The 14,555-nt window shown below is 37.3% G+C and overlaps 1 protein-coding gene across 4 annotated transcripts in view; it reads left to right on the forward strand.

Annotated features, from left to right (window-relative positions):
• Positions 1–14,555, forward strand: part of DCL4 (dicer-like 4) — a 337,223-nt gene that overhangs the window by 264,951 nt on the left and 57,717 nt on the right. The gene's annotated exons all lie outside the window — the stretch shown is intronic.

Here is a 14,555-nt window from a genome sequence, read left to right on the forward strand (position 1 = left end):
ACCTCTGCCAAACTGTCGTGGGTGTGTAGATATTGCAAAGGGTCTAATTTAAAGATATCAATCCCATCTGCAAAAGATGGTGCTAACAACCCATCCCATAATGGATGGTACGAAACTAGAGCCAACCCACACCGACATGAAACCAAATCCTCTACCTGTGGATCAAAATAAAAGTGACGAGCACACCTCACAATATAATGTTGATAAAAACTCCAACTCTCTGTCAATGTCTCGTCAGTATCGGTCTGGGAATCAAAATATATAACTGAACAGGGTTTGGGGCTGGTGTTGACTATATCCACTTTAACTCCATGGTAACCTCAACCAACTGTGACTGTGACTCTTGAAGAGCCAACTAAGTATATTGAACAGAGTCCATAGTCACCTCAAGCTCCTTAGTAGCTCAGCTACCTCCTCTTTTCCTAACAACATCTCATTACAGATGCTACCCCACTCCAAAAGGTAATCCCTATCAGCAACTAGCTGAGAGTAACTATGCTTCAAGATCCTGACAGCCTCTCAAAGCGTATGAACCTCTGCTAGGGAAAGACTATTATCATCATGCTCATCTAACAAAGGAGCACTCCGACTAGATGTAGCTAGCATTTGACAAATAGCATCGTAATGCTCAAGAGCTAAAGAAATGTCACTATCACTCACCTTCGACTGGCAAGTCACATGATCCCTTTGTAACCCCTGCCTCCTTAGTTGCCGATTTGTGACATGAATCCGATTTGGGCATGTGAATCAGATTCGTGGATTCAGGATTTTTTTTCCCCCAATTATGATTCGTGGAGGATTCGTGCATATATATATATATGCATTATATATACTAAAAAATAAGAGAAATATACATAATTCTAAAACTAAATCATTTCATAGTATGAATCTATGATCCTAGTATGCATCCATAAATCTAGTATACTTGATCAATGATAATTAATCTATTTTCATGATTATAAAGAAAATCAACACATTCACATTGAATTACTGAAAGTGAAAGTTTGTAACATTCAAAATATAGATCATTAAACTTAAAGTTTGTAATATGATTTACTCATAAAAGAGTCAAGAGTCAAGACTAAATTTTTTGATTTAATCATCAAATGGATTTTCAAGAAAATCCGCATCAAAGGGGTACTGATGAGTTGCAAGTGCTGCATTTGTATTAGTAGAGGAACCCAAACCACTAGTAGTAGAGGGGATTGTTAACTCATAATCCTCCTCCTCATCATCCACATCAATCAAAGTGGATCTAGCAAGATCTCGGATGGTCATATCTAAATTAGGAGTCTCGACTGCTACATCCCAAAGCTTTTCGGGCTGCTTCTTGTACTTAGGATCCTTCCGTGACAACAAGCGCAAATTGTTGTAAATGAACACAAGGTCTTCTAATTTTTTTGGAGCCAACTGGTTGCATTTGACTGAGTGGATAAAGGAGTCAGTACTCCAATTTCGCTCAGCTGTAGAACAGCTGGCAACCTAAAGAGAAATTAAAATTTATCAATACAACAATCAAGATAAATACATTAAATAATAAACTCAAGGAATTGAGAGTGTTAACCTTAAGCTTAATTTTACAAACTTACTTGGGATAGGACCTTTATGGCAAAAGGTTGGAGGTACATGAAGGCTTGCCCATGAAGGTACCACCATTTGATGGCACCCATCTTTCTTCGGTCTGTTATGACAATAGGGTGGAAATCCTCACCTGAGTTGAAGGCAGCAAATTCACTCCTCACAATTGCCCCAATCTCTGGATCTTGGAATATCTTAGCTAGTGCCCTCTTATACCCATTTGCAACCTCTGCATCTCTAAATGGTGGCACTCTACCTAGAAGGCGAAGTACATCTGCACTATAGTACCTGGGGATAACAAAAGACAATTGAACACTATCAAATATCAATAGCACAAACATTGAATAAAATAAGCACAAGCATTTGATAAGAACTACAATACCTCGGGGATAGAGCATATGCAAGGAGGTGCAAAGGCGTGGTTATTTTGTTCCGTCGATGATGAACAATTTTTTCCACCTTCTTGTAAAGGGTGTCCTTAGGATCATTCTCCCTCCTTTGTTTGACCTAGGATATGAAATATGAATAATAATTATAATTAGTGAATATGTCAATTTAAACTTTAGAATCTAGATATCTCTCAAATAAAAAATTGTTGTAAAAGAGCATAAAACTTACCATTTTAATTTTTTCCAGAATACTATCCATGGAATCATATATATCCCCAAGACATAGCTCATCACTATCTGCGAAGCGAAGCATTGCCATTATTGGATCAGTGATTTCCAACACATAACTCACAAGACCCCACCAATCCTCATCTACTATCATTCTTCTCACATTTAAGGCCCTTGTTTTATTGGAATTCTTCCAAACGCCCCATTGGGGGCTAATGACCATATGTTTCAATGCTTGTTTTACCTTCACAAGTCGTCTCAAGAGAATTGTGTGAGAGGCAAAGTGGGTTTCAACAGCTTAAGAATATGTTAAACTCAAATTAGTAATGCATTTAAAAATTAAAACATGTTAATGTAAACAGCAACAAAAATTATGGAATCCAATAATATTCAATTATATATTAAATATACAAATTTACCTTCAATAATTCCAAGTCTAGAAACTCTTAAAAATTGCTTGTGACATGTGATATGTCACAAACATTTGAATCTCTTCAGCTTCATCATATATCCTTTTCACCCAATCTATTTCGGTGCCAATTGCTTTCATCACTAAATTGAGAGAGTGGACGGTGCATGGTGTCCAAAAGATATGATCATGTCTAGACTCTACAATTATCCCTGCAGCCTTGCAAACTTTTGCATTGTCTGTGACCACTTGGACAACATTATCAGGACCCACTAACTCTATGACATCAATGAGAATGCGCGAAATAAATTCTGCATCTTTCACTTGCCCTTCACAATCAACTGCCTTAAAGAACATTGCCCCCTTAGGGCATATAGCAATAACATCGATCAATGGACGGTTTCTACAATCTTTCCACCAATCCGAAATAATAGACACACCCGATTGAACCCAAGAATCTCTTATTGGTTGAAGTTAAGCCTCTACATATTTCCTCTCATCATGTAATATGGTAGTGCACAACTTCTCATAACTATGTGGTCCGTAACCATGGGGTGCATCATTTATTGCTTCCACCATCTCCCTAAAATAAGGTGATCTCTCAAAATTAAATGAAACACCATTTGCAATTAAACAATGTCCAATTTTGTGATCAGCAATTTCTCTCTTTTCATTTTGGAATGCCCTATCTAGTGGGCCTCTCTTGCAGGTGTTTGGAGATGAGTCTTCATCTTCATCATTTGTAGTTGGCATAGGCAAAAAAGGATGCGTTCTTGTGTTTGTTTGATCAGATGATGGTGCTGGTGTATTTGTTCTTTCAAAAGCACCACGTTTTGCTTTTGCAACTACTCTATCAGCATCATCTTGCTCTTTTGCTAACGCTGCTATTTGTGCAGTTGGTAATCCCTTCTTATCACTACCTTGACACATGTTAATTCCTTCACCCGTAGGGCCCAAAAAATGTAGTTTCACTCGGGAATAGGAGCTTCTATGTTGTATGTTGCAATAATTACATTTCCATATGTATGCCCCCCCCTCAGGACATTGTGCGACTCTTTTTGTGTGTCTCCATAAAGGAGACCTCTTATCAAGTTTGAAGCTTGGTGATGCAGCCCCAGCCCCACCCACTGAGTCTTGACTACTCATTGTTCTATTCTTGCAATCTAGAAAAACAAAATGAAAGAAAACCATGCTTCACACTTAAACAAAAACTTGAAAATTTGGAAAACTAAAAATAAATCAATAGTCTATGAAAGAACTCAAGAATATGGTTGAAATGCATACCTTAAACACTTCTTGCAAGGTATTTGGAGCTCCACAATCGATCTCCTTCGAATCCAAGCACTTTACTTCAAACTAGCAAGTATGAGAGAGCAAAATAGAGAGTAAATGAACTTGTGTTGCGACTTAAAAGGTTGTTTTTATGATTTAGGGCCTTAAGGAAAAAAATACATTAAAAAACCAACTTGGGCCCACTTTTTTCCATTTTTTATTGGGCCTTGCTGTGGATTCGCATGGATAAGCATGTGGATCCTCGAGTATCTGGGTAGGATCCATAATCCTACCTGTGGATCTGTCAGGATCTGTGGGCTGCGGATCCTGATGGATCCACAATCGGATCCTCATGGATCCATGCGCGGATGTGAATCCGATAACTTAGCATGCCTCCTATGCAAGTTCTCTATCTCACGAATTGCATTGTGATAGGAAATGGAATCAGAATTGCCCACCACTAGATCACTCACTGCATGTGTACTATCGACCTTGCGCAAATCTGCATCCGAGGTACAACTACTATGTACCTCAGTCAAAACTCATCATATGAAGAAATGGAAGCCCTAACAATATCAATATTCCCACATGTCTCAGCTTCCACATCAAAGGATAGATCCTGTAAACACTGATCCTGGGACCCATCCAAAACCTCCTCGGAGTCATCAACTGATACGTAGCAAAGGATATCATACCCGATGCAACTCATAGCATCATCAAATGTATCATCAGATGTGTCCATATCATCTGCATCCACATCTCCTTTTAAAGCCTCAACTGCTGACACTTGACTCTGCACATATGACTCAACATCAGCTTGTAAATTAATAATGCTAGAGCATGAACCCACATCTACTGATTTTACTGTATCACCCAAATCACCAACATCATCGCTAGGTGACTCCATACATGCATTGGTCCTGCCCAAGGAAGCAAATTCCTCTTGCACTGGAGCAACACTATGATAGCTCACATATAAATCTCCAATAATAATCCCCTCCTCGAGAGAGCCAGAAGTGTCTGTAGTAACAACTACATCAACTATCTCTGCACCAACTACAACAACTCTAAGAGCCTCAACCTGTTGAAGCTCAATGCCACTATCCTCCACTGCCACTAACACAACCACATGTCCTTGTGAAATAAGTCCATCATCAGCACTGCAAATAGGACTAGCAAGTGTTGTACTAAATATAGGTACATTTGCATCATAGACACCCGTCAGAGAAAACTCAAGCTTCCTTCCTTGTAGCCTCGATGTTGGTCTTCTAAAGGCAGAAACTATATACCTCGCTGCCCTCTCAACTATCTCTGGATATGACAAGCTCTCCGCCAACCTCTGTTGATGAAGCTTAAGTTTCTCTATACTCTCTCTCAAGGAATTTAATTTCCTCCTATCTTCCCACTACTCCGCCAGCTCCCGGAACTACTAGGCCTCATGTATCTCTCCATAGATGGAAAAAGCTAGAGTGTTGATCACTCTAGAAACAACAACAAATCTGAAATCAAAAAAATATTTTCCTACCCCACAAGATGGCAGGAAACCACTCTGATGCCATTGTAATAACCCCAACTGGTTGTAACTTAATCAAATATTAATTTTCTTTCACAATTCAAAGGTTTGACATTTCGTCAAACACTTGGCAGGCATCCTATTGGCTTTGATTTTTTGTTTGGCAATGATTTCTTATGATAATATTGATGCATATAAAAAGGAAGTTAATATGGAATTCTGAGATGAAAGTATTTCTCTCAACACAAGGATAGAGAATTGGCTCAAAAGGAATTATTCTAAAGTTTTATTAAAATCAACAATTGCTGCAATGATGTAAATTATTACAAGAAATGAACCTCTCCAATGTATAGTTCGTAGAATGATTGCAACAAACTTCAAATTATGCACTATTCTTATACCGGCAGACTCAATTTGCAATGTCTGGATGTGTAGATTAAACACCAATAATGAGAGCAGGCCTTGTGAATGTAACTGCAGTTCCTTGAAAATTCCAAATGCAGATCTAAATGTTGAATGCAAACCCTTCGAGTGTGAATGCGGACTATAGTAGAACAATCTCAAGCCTCAAACATGTAACCGCAGCCCATAAGCAAGTCAACGCAGGTATAAGACTTTATTGCAGCAGTCACAAATATCCAAACGCTCGGCCCCCCAATCAGATTTTCTTGAACACTTAATCACTTCTCAAAAAGAATTAGCAATAGAAGAGAAGCTAGGGCAAATTACTATACTTAAGCAGTAATTTGCAATTCCAATTCCCAGAATAATTTTCAGACTTCACTTAGCCAAATTCAGGATAATAATAAATAATGACTTCCAACAATAGTAAGGGCAGTAGGAAGACAAAACAATTCCTCAAAATTAATTCACAATACCTCAGCTGTGAATTACCTGGTACTTCTCCAATCTAGACCCTTATACTTCAACAAGAGCACAAACCACAAACTCAGAACTGTCACAAAGACAACAAAGGCAAATAGATGATCAAATAATCAAATGCTTTTCTCATCAAATGTTGTCATATTTATAATCTCCAAATGCCATTGATTTCTCAAAAGAACTCCACTTGAGAAGGTTACTCTACACAATATTAGAATATATCAAAGTGTCATTAATATAATTTTTTAATTGCTTTTGGCTACAGAAATGACCTTTTCCACCATAACTTAAAATTCTTACATGCATGGCCACTGTTTCTTGTTCCCAGGATTTAAAACATTACGTCCTGGTTCCAAAGAGCTATGATACTGAGGTGACAAAAAAACAACACCAACAAAAATAGCAACCTCAACGTATTTAGATGAATAATAATAATTCACCTGTCTTGCGAAAACAACTGAAGAAGCATTAGATTTGAAGTCTGGCAACACCAAAGTGATCCTGATGATGAAAGACAATGAATGAACTTGACGAGGTGACTAACTATAAATAGACGCTCCCTCAAAGATTCTTGGATCCCAAACCGGAAGCCCGAAATAAAAACTGAGAGCATCATCCAACTCTTTGAACTCAACTGAGCTCATCAAAATGAACAATTTGATGTACTATAAATAGTAAGTCCTTCAAATGGTGCCAAAACACACCATAGGCTGTTGGAAAGCCTATAACCACATAACTGAGACCCTCAAATCCTTCTGCCAACTTACTAGGGTTGCAATGGTGAACTGACCTAGCCAACTACAGGAAACTGTTAAAAAAGGGGACATTACATTACCGAGTATCACCTTCTTTCAACTGAGTCCACCCAACTCCAAGGTCAAGACCACTCCAACATACATGATTGCCAACTACCCCGGGATGCTTTTGCATCATGGGGAATATCACCAAATCCTTGACCATCATGAGCAACTTGATTCCACATCAACATATGACTTTGGTAAACATTTTCTTGATTTAAAAGTTTGTGTGACCAACACTAGCACATGATGACAGACTTTTAAAGGGATTTTCTCTTAGTTATTGGATTCATGTATTGGACCCCGAATTTGGATTCAAGTCCGATTCGGGTTTGGATCCATGCGTGGATCCGTGAGGAGCCGGGTAGGGTCCACGATCCTGTGTGTGGATCTATCACAATCTGCAGCTCGCGGATCCTAACGGATCCATAGGCAGGATCGAGGATCCACTACAGATCTACATGAATCCACATCAAAGGAGCCATAAAAACATTTTAAAAATGGGCTCAATCAAAATTTTGAATTTTTTTTGGTCCAAACCATAATTACGGGACTCAAACTCACCTCTGACTCAGAAAGTCAATATCTGACTTTGACTCGGACTCAGCGATCAGAATCGACAAAGATTTGGAAAATTGAAAAACTCATGAAATTCAAAGATTTTAAAGGATTCTAAGATTTTTTCATGCATCTTATAGTCAATTAACATCAAATATACAATAATTGAGATAAATAGAAGCTACTTAATACATACACACAATTTTGCATAGATCAAATAAGTATAAAAGTGAATTTTGAAAGGAAAAAAAATTGAATAACACAATATAGACTAATAAACATAGTGTCACTGTAGTGTCAAATGTCTACAATATACATGGATTACGAAATCCATGGTATCAAAGTTTAAAACATATATCAAAATAACAATTATAGTGTAGAAGACTAAGGCTCATAGTAGTCTATTTTCTATGAGTGCCTAAGATAAGTCATGGAAGACTATAGAGCCATCCTCTCTCCCTGTGTATGAGGATAAACCTCATCCTCATCATCATCCTCACTCACATAATCCTCATCATTAGACTCGGATCCATCACTCCTAGTCTCAGGCTCCTACACTCAGGCTCCTCATGCTCTACCCTCCTCGATTACCATCATTACTGCCTCAACCTCCTGATCCACCTGATCAACCAACTCCACGTCTTCATCACTGAAGACAAGATCAACAATTTCTGTGTTCCACTCTGCATGTGGATCAACATTCTCTAATACAATCTGTGATGTATCGGTGCTTAGGATCTGTCTATGGTGAAGGCAAAGATTGTAGTGAACAAATATAAGATCATTCAATTTTTTCACTGCCAACCTATTGTGCTTCTGCAGTGTATATGTTCAAATAGACTCCAATTACATTCACATCCTGATGCACTAGATGGCTGGCTGAAGATGCGAATTGCAATCCTCTGTAAAATTGGCACCTTAGTGCCAAACATCTTCCACCATGCGTTTGAAACAAGAGAATTTTAAATCAATTCAATAACTTTGACTTTATCAAATAAAATGGTAATAGAATTAGAAATTAGGATGTAGAATCAAAGATTTTTACAAGGCATCAATTCTGTCTTATTTTTCTTGCACAACTCCCATGCAAATAAGTCCCCTTGAGCTTTCTTAAACAACTCAATCTCACGGACTACAATTGTTCCAACTCTTGAATCAGGTGACATTCTCTCTACAACATCATAGAGGCCACTCGATACCTCATCATCAGCCTTGAAATGTAGGCTGAGTTGGTATGCTGGATTAAAGAATTAGGTCCCTGCATATATAGGCCTGTGAAGTAGATTGTGCCAACGTCTATCAATGACATCCCATATAGGCCCATACCTATCTCGATTCCCTACAAAAAAAGAGTGAATGGCCTCCTTCACCCTATCCATGCCCTCATAAATGTAGTCCATTGAGGGCTTCTCTCCATCAACAGTTTGTAGGAAAACAAGAAGTGGCTTTATGAATTACAATCATTATGAAAGTTGGAAGAGAAACAATCAGCTCTAAATTTTTTCTGTAAAAAATGAACAATAATTTATAACATAATTTCATAAACCAAAAAAAATGAAATGAAGACAAAAAGGAAAATTATCGTCACAATATCAGCAATCGGTGTCCAAAATATGTGAGGGTGTCTCTCCATAAGAAGCTTTCCTGTAGCAACATAAATTGTTGCATTATCTGTAACTATCTACACCACATTCTCCTCATCCACGCCCTTTATCACTTCGTCCATTACCTCACAACGATATTCAACATTCTTTGTTTTTCTTGAGGGATCAATTGATTTCAAAAAAACCATGGCACCTGAAGAAAAAGAAACAAATTAGTATAATGATCAATGATGAATCATAATTTATAAACTTAATTACTTAAGTACAAGTTCTACTTCTATATTTTTACTGTCTAAGTACAATTACTTGATGAGGAGTCAAGAAAGTTGAGGAGTGTTCTACTCCTTCTATCAGTCCAACCATCAGTCATGATGGTGCAATCTTGCATCTTTCACACCTCGGGCTACTCCTTGATTGCACCTTCTACATCAGCCACCCTTTGAGTCATAATAGGGCCTCCTAGGTTGTCAACACTAGGGGCTTTGAGCCCCAGACCACAAACTGTAATAACATCGATTGCAATTTGCCAATAAGGGGACCTAAAACAAATAAAATAAAATTTAAAATTAAACAAATTAGTATATTATATTATTACTATTAAATTTGAAAACAAAGTACAAGTTAAAATAAACAAAATAAGCATATTATTATCTCTTGAAAGTTGAAAGTTGAAAGCAAGAGAAGTAAGACAAATTAAAATTTAAGTAAATAAGTACCTTGCTGCATTGAATGATATGTTGTTGTAGATGAAGAAGTCTCCAAGTGCCAATTCTGCATAATCATGCTTCTCCTTGTTCCAACCCATGCTCTCAAGTGATGGTTGTGCACCTAGTGCCATGCATGGAACAAACATGGAATCGAGTGTCAATCTTTGCTAATGAATGCGAGGTCAAACGGTCAGACTCGTAGAAGCAATAGCATCCATAGGTGGAGTGGGGCATAATGGAGAGCGAAAACTAGAAGATCCCTGTTGGGCTAGTTATGCCATTTCTTCTTGTTGCTTTTTTTTCAATTCTTTTTTCTCCATTTTATCCTCCAAAAGTGTTTGCATGTCTCACATAACATCCTAGGGCATATCTTTGCATTTTTTAGCATCACGCCTAGGTATATGTGCTAGGTGATACTTCAATCTATTTATGCCTCTCCCATTATATATTACACCGCAATGCCAACATGTAACAACTCCCTTTTTGTGGCCTGGGATGGCTTGTTTCCAAGCGCTATCCCTTAATATTGCAATTGGGTCTGCATCAGGGTTAAATGCAGGCCTAGTTTCTTTTCCACAAGGCTCACCCTGAGGCATGATGTCAATGTGTTTGCTGCTGCAATATGAATATATTATAAATAGGAAAATGTTAGCATGAAATCAGATTTTAGAACTCTAGGGCCTTCTTACTTATCAAGTTTGTCATCAAGATAAATTAGAGTAAATCTAGATTCTAAATAGTAGACACTAGAAGTAGAGACAAAAACAAATGTAAACAAAATGGAAAGTTAAAAATATGAATGTAAAACATATTACAAAACAACACAAAGAAATGAAAGTTGTTGCTTACCTCTTCAAATTTGTACAAACAATGGAAATGCGAGTAAGTTTGTAGAAGCCTCCTCCAAATGCTTCCTTAAGCTCCTCTCAATGCTTAAGTGCAAGCTACAAAGTTGCACAAACCATCAGCAATCGATACGAGAGAGCTAACCGGTTTACTAATTTCTCTCTCAAAACCTTAATACTCTTCTCTAACTCTTTCCTCTTTATCACAAGCATAAGAAAATGGTGGAATGACCTTTTTAGGTCAAATAGATGTTATAACAACTGAAAAATTGAAACTTAAGTCTTTGTTTATTTTAATTTTTGCACTTTATGATCTTTGCCGCCGGCGAGAGTCCTATGCTCAAGACTCGGCAAGTCTGGCAAGTCCTTGGACTCGGCAAGTCCACGTGGACTTTGCCAGGACTCAGCCGAGTCCGAGTCTAGAGGTCATTTGCCTCAGAAAGGCTGCCTCTACCTTAGACTTGCCTCTTTTGAGTTAGATATGTCCGCGTATAGTCACATATCTCTACGTATAGCAAACCATCTCTTTTTTCTTTTCGTAAGCTATGCTCAATGTTGGCTTCATCTTTTGCTCCATTAGTTGCTCCTCCATCTTCTTTTACTAGGAGCTTTTTAGTTATCATGTAAATGAAATGGGTCGGGCTATACCCATTGTCTAGTGTTTGCACTTTATTTGCTCCATGCAAATCAATTTTGTCATTCTAGGAGTGAATGTGGACAAATTGACTTCTATCGATGGTTAGAGACTACAAACTTGGAGACACCACATCATTTTTGTGCTAAGGGAAAGACTTTACATCTCCAATAATTAGTATAGACACCCATGACCCATGGTAAGAAACATAATCTTTAACGAGTTGCATACTACTAGACTCCTTATTCAACAAATTATCTTCCCCTTTGTCTGTTCCTTGACATTTTTTCCATGGTGAACTTCCCCCATGCCCTTCCTTGAAAGGAAGTCATGAATATCCCTTCCACAAATGTCACTCCATGTTCTCTACTTGTATAGTAGAATCTTATGCCTTAGATATTCTTGCAGATTAGGCCACTGTTTAATATTCCCCAAATGAAAAGGCAATTTTAATTTCTCCTCATATTCTACCATGAATAATTTGTTGTGTGTCATCACCAATTTTTTTGGATTGAAAAAGGTATTGGCAGAACTTGTTTGCAAAGAACCACTTTTACTCCCAGATGCAAGAGTGTGCCAGACTCTCCACTTCAGTGGATGTCGAATCTTACCTTGGCTGGACTGCTATGTCCACCTTCATGGTAGTTACATCTTCTGCCTCTTCATGAGTTGTACCTTCATCTTCTTTTGCAACAAACTTCACATCTGCCCTTTCACCATTTTTTCATAGTGAACTTCTTGTTTGCTCCTTTATCTTCTTCTACTGAAAACTTGGCATGCTCTTCAAAGTACTCTAATTGTAGCATCGTATGAAATCTGGATTCAAAATCATTTCTATCTTTGAGGTTGGAACCATAAATAAGAGGAGTGATTTTATAATATGCCAACACCAGGCATTTTACAGACTCGCCAGTCTTATCTTCTCTTGTTCACATTCTTCCATGACGACTTTCTTATGCATGCCTATGCACTCAAGAATCGCATTAAGCTCAGATTGAAAAGATTTTAAATCTTCTGGGTTAGCTTCAAGCTTATATTCCCACCATCCCACTAGTGCACATGGCGGATTATTCTGCTTTTAGAAGGAAAAAACTTATCCTCTACCTAACCTAAATTTCCAAGAACTTCGTTGATGATAAAATCAACTTCACCTTCTTCCATCTCTGCTCTAGCCTCACCTTGGCTCCGATATCAATCATAAATATAAAAACGAGCAAAGAAAAGATGAACATAGAAACTTAGAAGACAAAACACAAGAACACAAATATTTATTGTGGTTTGGCAAATCTTGCCTGTCTACACTCTAGCAGGGAATTCTTATTAATGCATAACTAATGCAATTTGCATAGGTTGTACACAGTCATTTATAGAAGCTCATTGCATACGAAGAGACAAGAAGAAATGAACGACCATGTGATTCTTGGGCTTCATACCCCAACAAAATTCATGCACCTTGTTGATGTTTCCACACACTTTGATCTTTGGTTCACAATCAAAAATCTCTATGTTCGGCTCTCAAAGAAAGACTATGTTTCTATATTGAATGCAAGTTCAATTATATGTGTAGAAGGGGGTCATTGAAAAAAATAATAGCACAAAATATTGAATGTAGTTTGTGTACCAAAGAAGTTGTGTTTGTATCACCTACAAATTTAATGACCAATATTTTTAGACAAATCCATTTTTGACATGAAGTCTCTCAATAACTAGTTGAGCACCATATCTGTTATCTCAATTGCAAAGAAAGCAAAGTACAAGTACCTTGTCAGGTTGGGTAGTGTGTGGTTAAATTGCACAAGTGTCTATTGAATCAATTTGTATTTTGGGTACTCTGCAATCCACCAAAATATGCTTAGCTGCTTAGTGCCATTTGCAATGGATTGATGGAAGGGTAAAAAGAGCTAGGATGTTTATTTTTAGATTGTGAAACTTTAGGCACTCTTATCTGTACAAATTTTGAGTTGTCAATTGATTGTTTCTATGTAGAATATGATATTGGTTGAGCTTTTATGTAGGGTTTGCCTCATCAAAAGATGACTTGTTAGATGGGCGTCAAAAAGCCTAGGATTTCGACATACAAAATGGGATGTAACATGCTTGTCGTGTGAAAATTTTGTCATTGGGTGAACAGTAAAAAATGAGCGGACCAGATTTGTTCAATCATCTTGCACCCTTGAGAAGTAGTCCCGACCATCCATTGCTCATTCTAGGTCAATAATTTCATATATGAAACACCTTTGGTGTAAATATCTTATTCATGCCAAGCTATGTTTTTAAAAAAATTCTTTGTTGACCATACATTCTTATTTTCTTAGTGATAACATTGTCCACAATTATTGTGTTGAACAAGTGGTTGTTCAATGATTTAAAGGTTTCATATTATTTAAACCACATTGAATCAGCACATTGTTATTGATGTTTTTACTATCTTGAGTGGCTCTATGACTAAACTCAAGATTGGTTTTTATTGGTAGTTGCCACAATATATTTCTTGGTTGTTTATTTGACTTTTGATTATATTCGTTGGCTTAGGGTTATGTTGATTGCTTAACTCCAATATGCATACTCTAGTATTATAATTTCTGATTTGATGATGTAACTATTATAAAGATCATATCAATTTTGGGGTGCTTGTCGTCATAACTACCAATGTGTCTTTGATTTATATGCATTATAAGTTATGTGGCTCGCCACCGACAAGCATTGTAATATGATATTATTCCATATCCTTTTATGGTATGCTTTTGCCCTGCTCACATCAATATCTCAATTATCAAAAGAGAAAAAAACCCTGGTTTGAGACCTTACAATAGTATTAGAGCTAGTGATTTTATTGACCTATTCAGGAAGATAACAACTTGATAACACTTAATCAGGAAGAAATACCTTATGTAGAGGTGTACATATTCACAAATTCACAAACTCAGTAAAACAAACCGAAGAAAGAGTTTTGAGATCAAGGATCATATAGGGACACCATTTGTCAGATGCTGCTTTTCTTTTCTGCTTGAAACGGCCATGTCATGTAGCCATTTTCAATGACATATGAAATGATATGACCCTATCTAGGCTATTATCCTACTAACGTAGCTGCCACTTTCACTCCAATGGACCTGCTTCAGAAATTTATGGCCTTTAA

Source organism: Cupressus sempervirens, chromosome 9, assembly GCF_028749045.1.
Source record: "Cupressus sempervirens isolate cs-2001-9-10 chromosome 9, ASM2874904v1, whole genome shotgun sequence".
Taxonomy (NCBI): domain Eukaryota; kingdom Viridiplantae; phylum Streptophyta; class Pinopsida; order Cupressales; family Cupressaceae; genus Cupressus; species Cupressus sempervirens.